The sequence below is a fragment of the Cetorhinus maximus genome, chromosome 6 (genome assembly GCF_964194155.1).
Source record: "Cetorhinus maximus chromosome 6, sCetMax3.hap1.1, whole genome shotgun sequence".
NCBI lineage: Eukaryota > Metazoa > Chordata > Chondrichthyes > Lamniformes > Cetorhinidae > Cetorhinus > Cetorhinus maximus.
The window spans coordinates 124929673-124943238 of NC_135884.1; the positions used below are offsets into that span (position 1 = coordinate 124929673).

Consider the following 13566-nt stretch of genomic DNA (forward strand, 5'->3'; position numbering starts at 1 on the left):
AGGCACTGTGTCCTAGGTAGTGAACTCTAAACTGATTCGAAAACGTCAGCATTTCAACAGGAGGAAATGCTGATGTCTGCATTTAGTGGAGGAGTTTGTTTTTCCATGTGTGTGCTGGTCCATTTGTTTTACTTTGAGGTTGGCTGGAAGAGAATGATGGGTAATTTAAATAAATGCAAGTCTGTTTCATTTGGTTCATCCTATTTCCATGTTGATCTCAACAACCTTTGGAAACTTAACCCAGCAGTAGCATCAAAGGCATTTATTTTTTAGCCTTACTGGTGGGATGGATTACATATTTTGAAATTTTCATTTCCAGAGCAACATAGGGAACTTGTACACTGGCATTTTGTAAAAAATTTGAACAGCCTGGGGGGTTTGGGTGAGATTAGAGATGAGAATATCCATCGCGAAGGTCTGCATTCACCTATGTTCTTGCTCCTAGTTGTTTCTACTATATTAGCTTGAATGGCACCTTACATCGTAACTTGGTAACAACCGATATAGATGAGTGCAAACTGGAAATTATATTGGCACATCTCCTTGATGAGCTCGATTAACCATGAAAATTAGATCACATCCCTCACCCCATCATGAAATTGAAGATGGGTCCTCTTCCTTACTGTTTTTGGTATTTCATTCATAAGTTGAGGATCATTAACAGACTTGCATCAAATGACTGTGTACTTGTTTATATTTGAGATCTTGGAAGTAGAAGGTGGAAGAGAATTTTGTAATCAGCTGGATCTGTCTCATTCATTATATTGTGCATGCTGCTTCCTTCATTCCAATCATCACTTTTCGAGAAGAAGAGCCTTTAACATGTATTATGCTGGCTCTGTTAGCTCCTCTACAATACTCCACCTACAATGATAATTTGAAGTAATAACTCAGCATAACAGTAAATTGATTGAGTATTTTGATTCAATACTTTAGTTATACCTTTATTGTTTATCCAGAACCAGAAATCAAATTGAATTAACTTTTGATGTTACCAGGTTAAGACAAATCGTGATTTATATTTTCCTAACTCTTACCAAACATTGTTCATGTAAAAGATTTCTAGCTACTTCAGTCTGAGTAAAATGATGACAAAATTCAAACCTAGTGGACTATTAACAATTTCTTGTTTCACTAATGATGTGCTGTAAAGTAAGTTGTGTAATTAAAATAAAACTCACTGTCTTCCAGTGCAATCAATTTTTATGTCAGTTGCAGAAAAACCACAAAAATAGAGTAAATCAGACACTAAGCCTGGCCCATACAATTGCAGGATCTTTGCTTATTATAATCCCTGCTCCGTTAGCTTTGCTTTTAAATGTTGCCATTCAGATGAAGCCAGGTGCTATGATAAAATAGGCAGGAGAGTTGGCAAATACTATTTTACAGTTGAATGAGCCGGGTGCAGAGCTATAAAGCTGTGCTCAGGAGTTGGATCTTAGTGATATTTATAATAGCTGTTTGGCGTCGATCCTCTAACTGCTGTGATGAACAGTCTGTATTCTGCAGTAACTTTTGGTGCTAAAATTAATGATATCACTGAGTGCAGTTAGACTTCTCAGAATGTACATTAAAAAGAAGTAACAATGATTTACACAGATGAACTGACCTACCCTCTTGACCCATGGAAAATATAGCTGTTTACATTTCTAACAGAGACACAAAAGATGGAATAACTACAATGGGAAGTAAAATAGGGCAGGGTGAATAATTCACAACCAGATTTTCAACAGAATTTCAACCATGCCCAAACTGAAAATGACCACCTCTGAGCATAGCTTGATATTAGTGACCAAAAATACACCCTCCCTCCCCTACACCCCCCACCTCAACAAAGCTTCACAATTAACAGCAACATTAACTGGAAAAATAGTAAGTTGTGTCAGTTGGTGTGTTTTTTTTTTCATTTTTTTTGGCATCTGTGCTTCATGAAGTAATGGACCATAAGTAGCTCAATCATTGTCCTCCTGACTGACCTGGATTGGTTACCTAATACAGTAGTTGATTTCTTAACTTGATTTATTCAGTGTTGCCCTGAACTGATCCACTAACATTTTTAACTATCAGCATGCTGGCCAATTAAGAGTTCCATTTTGTATTTTTTTTAGAAAATAATCTGGGTCTTCAAATTTGTTAAAAACATTTAAGTAAAAGTACAAAAGCAAATTGGAGAATATATCAACCTTAATCATTTGAAGTTTGAAAATGGGCACATCTGGCATTTGCTCTTAAAGATGTTTAAAATTCTTGAGAGGGAAAAATATGTTCACGTCACACTGCTTCTGGCCACTACCCGAGCGGTTTTCTTCATTATTGAAGAACATTGTGTAGGTAGAGGCTGTTGGTGCTCCCTGCACCGGGGGAATCTACTAGGAGTGGCGCTACACAAACAAATTTCTCCCCATTAACCTTTATTTTAGATTCCTATCACAGTTCACACATGCTAAGTTTTGTCAGTCTCTCAAAAATGGCTCATTAGGAAAGAATTGTGTACCCAAAGATACCTTGACGATGTGCTGGGGGAGAGTCTTGTTTATTTAGTTATGCACTGAGCACAAACCCAAAGGTAATCGGGACATTAGTAGTAATTCAAAATTGTTTAGAGTTATGCTTTGAAAACGCTTTGAGAATGTAACAACTTTGAAATGCTGCTGGCAATCTCAGAAAACTGGCACAAGTTATAAAGTTTCCCTGAGGTGCCCACTGAATTCCCACTGAATATATGGTGGGAGACCAGTGGCTGCCCTGCAGAATTTTTAAGCCAACTTGCTTTTTGCCAAAAAGAATTAATTTATGGAAAAGGAATGTAGGAAACTGGTTGATAGTTCTGATTTTTTGCTTGCTGTCAGCTGCAGTTGCATGTGTTGCTGCTCACAAGTCAAAATCAGGAGTGTCCTTTCACAATTATAAAACAGACAGTATTGCCTCAATGTTCAGGTATTTGGTTGACTGACAGGTAATTGTGGAATCTGATGTCTGGAGTCTGGTCATTTAAAACATACTTTTTTAGAGGAACATTTTAGTCCCTGTGTAAATTTTTACTTTATGTGAAGCATAGGACCACAAAAGCCCATTGTGTCTGTGCTGACTTTAACAGAACAATCCAAAACTGCCCTGCTATCCCTGTAACTTGCTGCTTTCCCTGCTTCACAATTTGACCATTTTTTCCTTAGAAGAAGTAATTCCCCCTGCCTCAACAATTTCATGTGGCAAATCATCCTATACTTCAAAAACCCTCATTGTAAATAAATTGTTTTTGACCTTTCTCATCATTCTCTGACTGATGGTTTTAAATTGACCTTCTTGTCACCAACTCCCCAACCAGAGGAAATCCTCTTCCCTATCAATCCTGTTCGACTAGTCATGTTTTAAAATTCCTCTAGTAAATGACCTTCTTTGCCTCAATGGAAATAGTCCTAATATCTCAAGACTCTCTCCCATCCATGGCATTATCCTGGTGTATCTATGCTGAACACCTCTCATTAGTTTTAATGTCTTTCCTGTTAAAGGTACCCAAAAGTGCAACTGTACATTAATGATTGCCTGTCCAATATTTTGTATAAATACATTATTGCTTTATTCTTCCACTATATGACCCTATTTATGTAAAAAAATGCTGTTGGCCTTTTTTATGATTTTATCTGCCTGCAATTACCGCACAAGTGCAGATAGATAAAGCTATAAATAAAGCTTAAGAGAGCTAAGTTACACATGATGAATATCTTTATTGTTGTGAACATTTAGAAACTCTTGAGATCAACGTTGATGGGACTTATGTGTTTTAGGTGACGGAGGTGATTTAAGCAAACAGGATATCACCAGGACCTGCAGATATGCCAAGGTCAGAAAACACTGAAAATCACTTTTTTATTGTGAAGTGTATGGCACTGCTTGCTATCAGAAAGAAGATGTTTTTAATACAAAAACTCAAGCAAATATATTTAATCAGAATTCTTGTGTGTTAGTTCTAACGTTCAGTCATATAGATATGATTCCCATCGGACTCTATTTCTTCACTGATATTTTAAGATGCTTCTATAAATATGAAATGCATGCTGTTGAACAATTTCCAGTGGGAAGGTGGTTGGTGCTTCTGTTGTTAAATTGTGCTCAATTTGTCATTTATATTTAGATAGCATCACACATACTTGGGCAGATGGACAACAGTGGCACATTTGTTTGAGCAAACTTTGTGTCATCTCTTCTTGTTACCAGAAACAATAGACTCAGTCTTGTGGAATCCAGTGGGCCAATTCTAAGTTCAAAAGTCACTTTTAGGGCCTTTCATCACCTAATGTTACAAATGAGGAAAGACTTTATTAATAAGACTTGATTAATTGGAACATTGACAGTGTTTACTTGTTGGTAATCGTATCAAGTGAGTGTTTTGATCACTGCAAGAGTATTATTACAGTAAAAGATTTCAATTTCACTTTCCTTTTGGTTAGCTTAAATACAACTAACCATATGACATTAATAATATCAATTTGTACAGCATGAACTACGGCTAAATCATTGTAGATATTTTATAATCTCAGCACATATACGTTTATATGTATACGTTTGATAAATAGGGCTAGGATTACTTGAGTGCAAACTGATGAGATTAACAACTGGAACATGGTGATGCATGTGCAATGAATTAATAAACGTTACAGTTTGGTTAGGCTCTTTATGCACACAAAATATGTATGAAAGAGCAATGGCATATTTTAATAACTATTACTTTTAACCAATAAATGCTTAGTTTTATTTAAACCATATTGAACCTGAGCTGAGCATTCCTGTTAATGACAACAATATTTCCCTTTTTTTCGTCTCTCTCCCCTGCAAAATACTCACACCAAGGATCCTCTCCTGGGACTTCTGCTGCTCTGTCACTGTAATTTGAGCAGAAACCCCACTTACATGTATAAACAGGGTTTCTCCCAGACTTCCCTTGAAGTTACAGCGACGAAATGGGAGAAATCCCAAGGAAATTGACGGTGCAAGTATCTCCAAGGAATTAGAAATCTCACTGCATACAACCCAGGGACAAGTAAATAATAAACTTACTTTGCTATAAAAGGATGCTAAGGTAAATAAACCCACACTTCGTAAAATTTAGAAATATTACTTAGAAATGTTACTTAATAACATTCAATGTAAATCTGGTCGAGTTTTTACAACTCTCTAGCAAACGTATGTTCACTTTACAAATGCACAGACATGCTCATGTTTTATTAGTGCACTCTGCATTGCTTCCTTCCATCTGTCCATCTGCCTCTCCCTCCGTCACTCCATCCCTCCTTCCTTTCCTTGTGTCACAGATGACCCTTTCTTGCAGATGACTGGGAGGAACTGTGATGCCAGCATTGGGTGTGGGTTTGCAGGTGTCTTATGAGCCTTATTTTAGCCTTGCAGGTTCTCTCACAGTGAAGACATGGGTTGTCAGCAGAGGGAGGTGGTGGTGGATTTTTGGCTCGAGCGGCTGCCCTTTCATTCCATCTCTCTTGCCACTCTCTTTCAGTAGCCTCTCTTGTTGATTGGAAGTCTTGACCATTTTTGATGATGAATTGCTACCATCACAACAGGCTTGTTCTATGGCCCATGAAATTTGGGAAGGAGCAAGCACCAAGCCCATTGTCCATATAAGAAAGAGACTGCACATAACTGTCACAGCACATAAAGACTGAAGGGGATGTCAGCCAAGGTGTTACCCATGACTTTAAAGATTCTGGACATGGTAGTAGTAAAAAGAATGTAGTAAAGTAAGTAAGAGTCACTGCCAAGCTCATGACTAGCATCTTGATTTGTTTTTGATTCTTTACCTTCTGCATTCATTTGCTCATTTATTCTTTATGCACAAGAGTACTCTGCAGCTTAATGTGTGACAATGTCCTGTAAAATGCTGCTTCAAAAGGGCATTTCACTACCCGCATTCGACATTATGTTGTTCTTGTGTTAGCCTAAGATTCAGAACGTGGCAGAGCCCAGTGACCAGTTTCAACCAAGAACCTCACATCACCCTGCATTCCCCACTTCCACCACCACAGATATATCCACTAGGATGGGGGAATTCAGTTAGTGAATTGCAGGAGAGAGCACTGGTAAGCCTGAGTGAGGAGGAGCAAAATTTGTGAATTTGGAAAAACTGCCCCTGCAACCCAGAGGGTGTGTGTGAGAGCTCCTTCAGCTGATGAGCGTAGGATTTCAGACTTGACTGGGGCTGCCTAAAAAACCATCTGTTTGGCGTAACCCTTATGTTCCTCCTTGCAAAACTTTAAAAAGTGGTGTTTCTCAGAAACTTACCTACATAGTGAAGTATCCCTGAGGAAATGTCAAGGTACAAGTGGTTGTTTCCCCTTGTCTAAATTAGCCATATCGCAAAGTGGAGACGGAGTGGCACAACAATAAACATAGGCTCACAAAATATAAAGGCCTAATAACTTTCTGAAACAAGTACAGGCACAGCAAAGCCAGTTATAATTTAGAAAACAAAACAGAAATATCTTGGCAATACCAGCCTGTCTCTTAAGACTGTTATGATCTCTGTAAAGCCCAATAACTTTTAAAAAGATATTCAAACTTCCAGTTACTAGCTGACAGAATGACACAACAAGATTTCACATTTTGAAACTTTTATTGTAACAAATGACTAAAAATGCTATTGACTAAACAGTTTTTCACTATTTCACTGCTCGCATTCAACATTACGTTGCTCCTGTATTAGCCTAAGATTCAGAACATGGCAGAGCCCAGAGATCAGTTTCAACCAAGAACTTCACATCACCCTGCATTCCCCACTCAAGCAGCCTTTTTCTTGGCTGACCACACAGAACTGCTGTCTGTCTGAGATCCATTGATTTGTAGGGAAATCTTGACCTCAGCTCTCATCTTAGAACAGTTTACACCATAACTATTTACAACGATACCTTCAACATCTTTTTGGTACTTTGGAAGAGTGGGGGTATACTCATGGTAAACTCAGAGATTGCTGCCAATGGCTCCAAGCGTACATACCTGGCACTATTTTCCTGTTAAAAACAATCTAAGCCTTCTTTCGATCTCTAACAATCAAACTACTCAGGATTCAGTTAGGCCGACTTCAGAACTGGTCAAATGACCCTTAAATTTAAATACACAGCCCCAAAAGATAATAATCTTATAAACTTCACAAGACAGTGAGCACTTGGAAAACAGCTATGGAATCATTAATGCCATGTTTTTTCTGGGAGCAGATTGCCCTGAACTGCAATTGGTGTTACAGGAGAAAATTTGAGGGCAGAAGTCACACTGGTCTCTCTGGTCAGCCGAGAGAAAGGCTGCTTGGCTGTGTGAGCTACCGCAGCCAGGTATAGGAGGGAGACTGTCTCTTGTCCAAGAGATGCACCCTGCAACCTTCTAAGGATTCTGGGAAATTTGTCCTTGCATGACCAGGGAGAAGTAGAATCATCGGAACAGGCTTTACTGCTGGTGGTGAATTTAAGAAACTCTCCAAAAACTAAGGAAAGCGCATGGAGGCAGTCAATTGGAGTTACTACTTGGCAACATGGGGAGATGTGACCTCACTGGAAGCTGGGAGCAACTGTGAACTGTTTTCCATAAGGATTGTAGTTCTGCAGATACCAGAAAATCCATTAAGGATGCTTGTATTCAGTGCTAATCAGGAGCAAATGGGGGCAAAGAAATATCAGCCATTTTTCAGGCACTATTTTTATTGGCTCCATGTTTTCATTAGCATTATGTGGCTCTCTTTTCATAGAACTATTCATCCAAATAGTCTAATAACTAACAGACACTCTCAGGAGATGGTTAGGATTTATTCTGTGACTTCATGTGGAAAAGTACACTGAAGAAAATAAAAAACACAAATTTGAAAACGTTGAAAGTTTATACCACCAATATTTATAACCTCTGAATATCGTTACTTTACTTTTGTTTAATTTATTAAAGAATTTCCCATTTGTATTTCAGACATTTACTGTGACACATGGGTTGATGCTGGAAATGTTCTTACAGTCAGCATTTGTGCAGTGTTGAGTGCCCCTCTGTGCGCTGAAAGACAACCTTTCTATTTATACATTCAACTTAATAGCACAGTACCAAACTATGAAAATGCAGTTGTGACAGCTACAAAGCTCTAAAGTATGTTTATGTTAAATAAAGTCCTTTATAGAACCTCCCCACCCAACCTATAGCAAATGCGCACACTTCCAGTTGCTTTGCCTAATGCATCGCACATACAGCCAAAATTGATTAATGACTGTAGTTTATCTTATGGGCTATGCTTAATACCAAATGCAGGAGCACATAATATAACTGGGCTGCTGGTTCACTCAGTTGGCTAGATGGCTAGCATGCGGATCAGGTTAACATTACAAGCAAGAGGTTCGCTCCCTGTTTCGACTGAGGTCGACTCAGGGCTTGCTTCCTTATCCTACATGTAGTAAAAAAAATCACAGCACTTAGCCATGGTTCAGCGACTAATTGCAAAGTACCTGCCTTCAGCCAGAGAACTGAAGAAGACGATAGCATAAGTAAGATTAATGCCATCACATTGAATATAAAATCTGGCTCACTTTGTTCTCCCCTCCCCCAACACCAAATGGGAAAGAATAACAATGATTTGTAATAAGAGGGCAAGATTTAATGATCACTGACAAAAGAACCGAAAAAGTATAAGCAAAGGTAAAAAAAAAGCAATAACTTAAATCAGTTGAGTAAAATGTTCATGTATACAAGGCCTGAAATGTCTTGGATTGGATTGGCAAAAAATATGTCTAAATTTCCGCTAGTTTCTACGTTACTCATTCTAACTGATGTTTTCCCCACGATTTCCTGCAAATCTCATTAGCATATACCACAATATCAAAACCAGTGTAACAAGCATAATAAGCAACTAGAACCTGAGGAAAGTGTCAAACTTACACCATATTCTTTCTTTAAGTCAGCCTTTAAGTTTGAACCTTCATTTAGAACACTTTGATGCCATAAAAATTGAAAGATATGGTATAGATAAGAAGAATTAAGAAAAAGTCCAAACAAATCGTCAACAAAACTTCATAAATAATGGGGAGAATTTTCTCCCCGTCGAACGAAAGAGCGCAGAAATCCACCTGAAGCACGGAGCTGCCTCAGGGAGATTAAGTTCAGTTTTAAAGTTTAAAATAAAGAAAGTTAAAAAATCATTTACACATGTCCCCTCATGTGATAGCATCACATGAGCTGGGACATGTTTATGAAATGTTAAAAAAAATATTTATTAATTTAATAAACCCTTCATGAAACCTCATCCTGCCCGTGGATGAGGTTTCATGAAAAATGCGGAGGCCACCTGGGCTCTTCGCCTGCCTGCCGACCTTAAGGTTGGACAGGCCGCTCTGTCCAATTGGCTAAGTGGTTTATTAATGGCCTTATCAGGCCTTTGACAGTTTGGCGGGCTCCAGTCTGCGCCCGCCTAACAAAAGATCAGGATGATGCGCACGCCCAACGTCACCGTGTGAAATTCCGCCCGATGACTTTGAACCCTTTAGCACCTAAATTTTTTGGGTTAAATCTAGACCTGCAGAAAATTAACATAAATGCAGGAAATTCACACGAACTGCTCATGTATGAGGGTGGAGCTATATTAATGATGGCAGAGGGTTAAGCAGAGGTCTTGTGGGACCAGCACAAAAGATCAAGGAAAACTGAGCATTGTGTAAAAATGCATGTATTTCGTAAAACTTGTTTCAGCACACGTTTCCAGGGAATTCCAAGCCAAACTCTCAGGATGTGATTTATTTCCAGTACACATGTAACATTATGGCCAGGATTTTGCAGTCAGTGACGAAGCAAGGGCAGCCACTGCTGCCCTTGAAGAAAGCCTCACTGAGCGACCTAACAACCTCTGTAGTGAGAATGTTAACTCTCTCGATTGTGGTATTCTTTAATGGGGATTCCCAGTGTCAAGCTGCAGTGCCATCAAGCTGTGCATGCAGCCAATCTCATTAAAGAATTCTCACAAATAGCCAACCAGGGAATGAAAAATACTAATTGTTGCATTACTTGCTTACTTCATGCAAACTCACCAATCAAACACAGTGGACTGGTGAACAATAACATAGGTTATTTTATTTGAAGACTAATACTAATATATACAAGTTACAGGAGAGCCCAACAAACACATGAAACCTAAGGATTCAACAATTAACACACAGGCAATAGGCAGCTGGTCACATGCTGTCTTATATCCTGCTTCAGTGATCACAGATGTACACAATTTGCTTACTCTCTTCAAGCGATATTGCAACACTAATAGTCAAATAAATTTTTAAAACTTTTACATTGAATAAAATAATGATTGGTATATAACAGAGGAAAAGGTGGAAGCCAAAATCTCATGAAAAATTTATAAACTGGGGTGGTGGGGAGGAGATCCACCGCACAGCCTGTGATGGATCAGTAAATGACAGACTGCTATTCAGGATGTCTGCGTTAACCTGCACTTGCACAAAATCCTGAAGCTGCAATCAGATTTCTTCATCAAAAACCCTGCAAATTCTGGGCCAACAACTGAATGCCAGAGCTGTTCCACAAATATATCCAATCACCTCATTGCAGTAAATCCCACTGTATTGGTGTAATGCCCATCATGTGGATTTTAAGGCTTCGACAGCAGAATAGAGAACAGTTTCAAAACTGATGTTTCTTACCTTCCATATTCATTTATGAGCTGTGTCTGGTAGTTTAACTGCGTTGTATTTACTGCTAGATTAGAATTTCAGCAAAACACAAACTACATAGTGTTATGTAACTGCCACCCTCTGCAGAGAATAATTCCTTTGCGACCCATGTCAGGAAACACGCCGGCGTTTATCTTTTAAAGCTACACAACAAATTGACTAATTACATGTCTGTTGACATGCTTTTGATCTTCAAATATCAGAAAGTTTTTATTTGAAAGCACTATTTCACTATTCAGAGTAAAAAAAAATCTTACCTGTTGGATATTAAGTTCACTGTTTGCAATCCAAATATGACAAGTTCAGATCACAGCATTTGTTAACATTGTACACCTGTTGTGTTATTGGCAGGGTATTCATATTCTCACCAGTACAAAGATACTATGAGAACTTCCAGTTACAGATTCAATACTTCTCCCAGTTTTGCAGAATTCAGTGGTTCCAGATGATCACATACCATGTAAATTAAAGTGAGGTGCAGGCGTGCTCAGGATAATAGTAGAAATGCATGTTTGTTTTACACATTAGGAAATAAGGTATTCATTTTAGTTTATCATGGACATACATATTATTTTAGTTTATCATGAACATACGTATTATATAATATTGAGTGAACCAATATTAGTTCCAGAAATCTCGGGAATTTAGTTTTTCTTCATGTCTGGGCATTGACTCTAAACAGGCTAACAAGTTGACTACCTCAGCAGGTCTGACAGCATCTGCAGAGAGTAACACAGTTAACGTTTCGAGTCCATATGACTCTTCATCAGAACTAAGGAAATATACAAATGAGGTGAAATATAAACTGGTTGAGGGGGGTGGGACAGATAGAGCTGGATAGAGGACCAGTGATAGGTGGAGGCAAAGAAGAGATTGCCAAAGATGTCATAGACAAAAGGACAAAGGGGTGTTGATGGTGGTGATATTAGCTAAGGAATGTGCTAATGGTGACATTAAGGGTAGAAAGGAGGACAAGCAAGTGACAGATAGCCCTCGTGGAGGTGGGGTGGGGGGAAGGGATCGACATTGGCTAAAAAGTGGAGATAAAACAAAGGATGGAAATAAATTTAAAAATAATGGAAATGGGTGGGAAAAGAAAAATATATATTTAAAAAAAAATAAATTATTGGAAAAAGGGGAATCGGAAAGGGGGTGGGGATGGAGGAGAGAGTTCATGATCTAAAATTGTTGAACTCAATATTCAGTCCGGAAGGTTGTAAAGTACCTAGTCGGAAGATGAGGCGCTGTTCCTCCAGTTTGCATTGAGCTTCACTGGAACATTGCAGCAGGCCAAGGACGGACATGTGGGCATGAGAGCAGGGTGGAGTGTTGAAATGGCAAGCGACAGGAAGGTCTGGGTCATGCTTGTGGACAGACGGAAGGTCCTTATTATTAATTAATTTGAAACTTTTTTTTACACTAGATACATTTTAGATGACAGAAACAATTTTTTTAACCTGTATATGTATCCTGAGATTTCATAATAAAAAGTATGAAGAGAAACTAAAACAGAAATGTGAACAATGCTTTAATTCACCTATTTGCTTTACTGGCTGAAGAATTAGAGTGCATAAAGATAGTTATTTCCTTTCTCTGAGATAGTATACAGTGAGGGATTCTAAACAGAAGAGGGCACAAAAGACCAGCTTTCATTTATGTAGCACCTCATTACAATCAGCAATATCTAAAAGTGCTTCATATACAATGGAGTTGAGTAGGCAACTGTGTACAGAACAAGTCTCTACAATAGCAGTAACTGGAATGGTTGCCTGGCTAATCTGTCTTTAGTTGAAGGGACATTGGCCAGGGTACTGTGTCTGCTTTACTTCAAATAATGCCAACTGCACCTGGCAGACAGTCTTAGCTTAACGTCTCACCCAAAGTTTGGCATGTCTCGCAATGCAGCCAGCGCATGTTAAGAATGCATTCAAGTGTCATCCTGGATTATGAAGTCAAGTACTGGTGTGGGGCTTGAACCCATTAACCTTTAATCACTCCCCAATGTATCCACATACAGAAATTGATTGGGGGTGTGTATTTTAAATTGCAGACGGCGAGGACACCCACCCAAAACAACAGGGTCCTTCTTAAAATATGCAGATTGGGCCTGAATGCTATAATCAGGAATTGACCCTGAGACCCTAACAGGGAGCAGTGGTAACTTCCTTGGCAGGGCCAAAGCTATGGGAAAGTGGATACCAGGCCTGCAGAAGCCAGAAAGGTAAGCTTAAAAAACATTTTTGAGGTTTCCTTGTAAGCCAAGAAGATAGGAGTGCTCCTTTGAGCCCCATGGGGAATCCTTGTGCCTCCCTGGCCCAGGGATCCTTTCTTCTCCTCTAACTCCTGACAGACCTCATCCTGATGATTTACCTTCATGTTGAAGACCATTTCCTCTGGTTACCTGTGGCAGAGTCTTATTGTTCAGTGTGTCCTAACCTCAGTAGAGCACCCCCTATTTTAATTCCCACACCAGCCATACCATGGTCTCTTTGAGTTAAATTGTTCGATAGTGCTGAACCAACTTATGCCTGAATTGAGATTGTCCCAAACTCATTCCACAAAACACCTTTACAGCCAATAGGCCAAGGACACTTTCACCCTGCCAGTCTGGTCTAAGTTTGAATGTAGAGTTCAAAATTGTAAGGGTCAGTACCTAACATAATGTACAATTAAGTTTCCAATTCTGAATTGAGGTGAGAATACTGCTCACTGATTCAAAGTAACACTGAATGCAACCTTTTGCACTTTATATTTTCCATTCTTTTCCTGTGCTTTTCTTATTGCCGCTGTAAGTATTGCATTTTACACTATATTGCTTATTCCAGATTAATAGCTTTTTCAGTGAATCATTCCAGAGGGT

General features: G+C 38.8%; 1 protein-coding gene across 5 annotated transcripts in view; it reads left to right on the forward strand.

Moving 5' to 3' along the window:
- znf469 (zinc finger protein 469) overlaps positions 1–13566 on the forward strand; it is a 1056360-nt gene that overhangs the window by 987964 nt on the left and 54830 nt on the right. For all 5 annotated transcript variants that reach the window (XM_078544423.1, XM_078544425.1, XM_078544424.1 and 2 more), the window contains one exon: positions 3786–3841. The gene's annotated coding sequence lies outside the window, so the exon portion shown is untranslated. The remainder of the gene's footprint in view (positions 1–3785; positions 3842–13566) is intronic.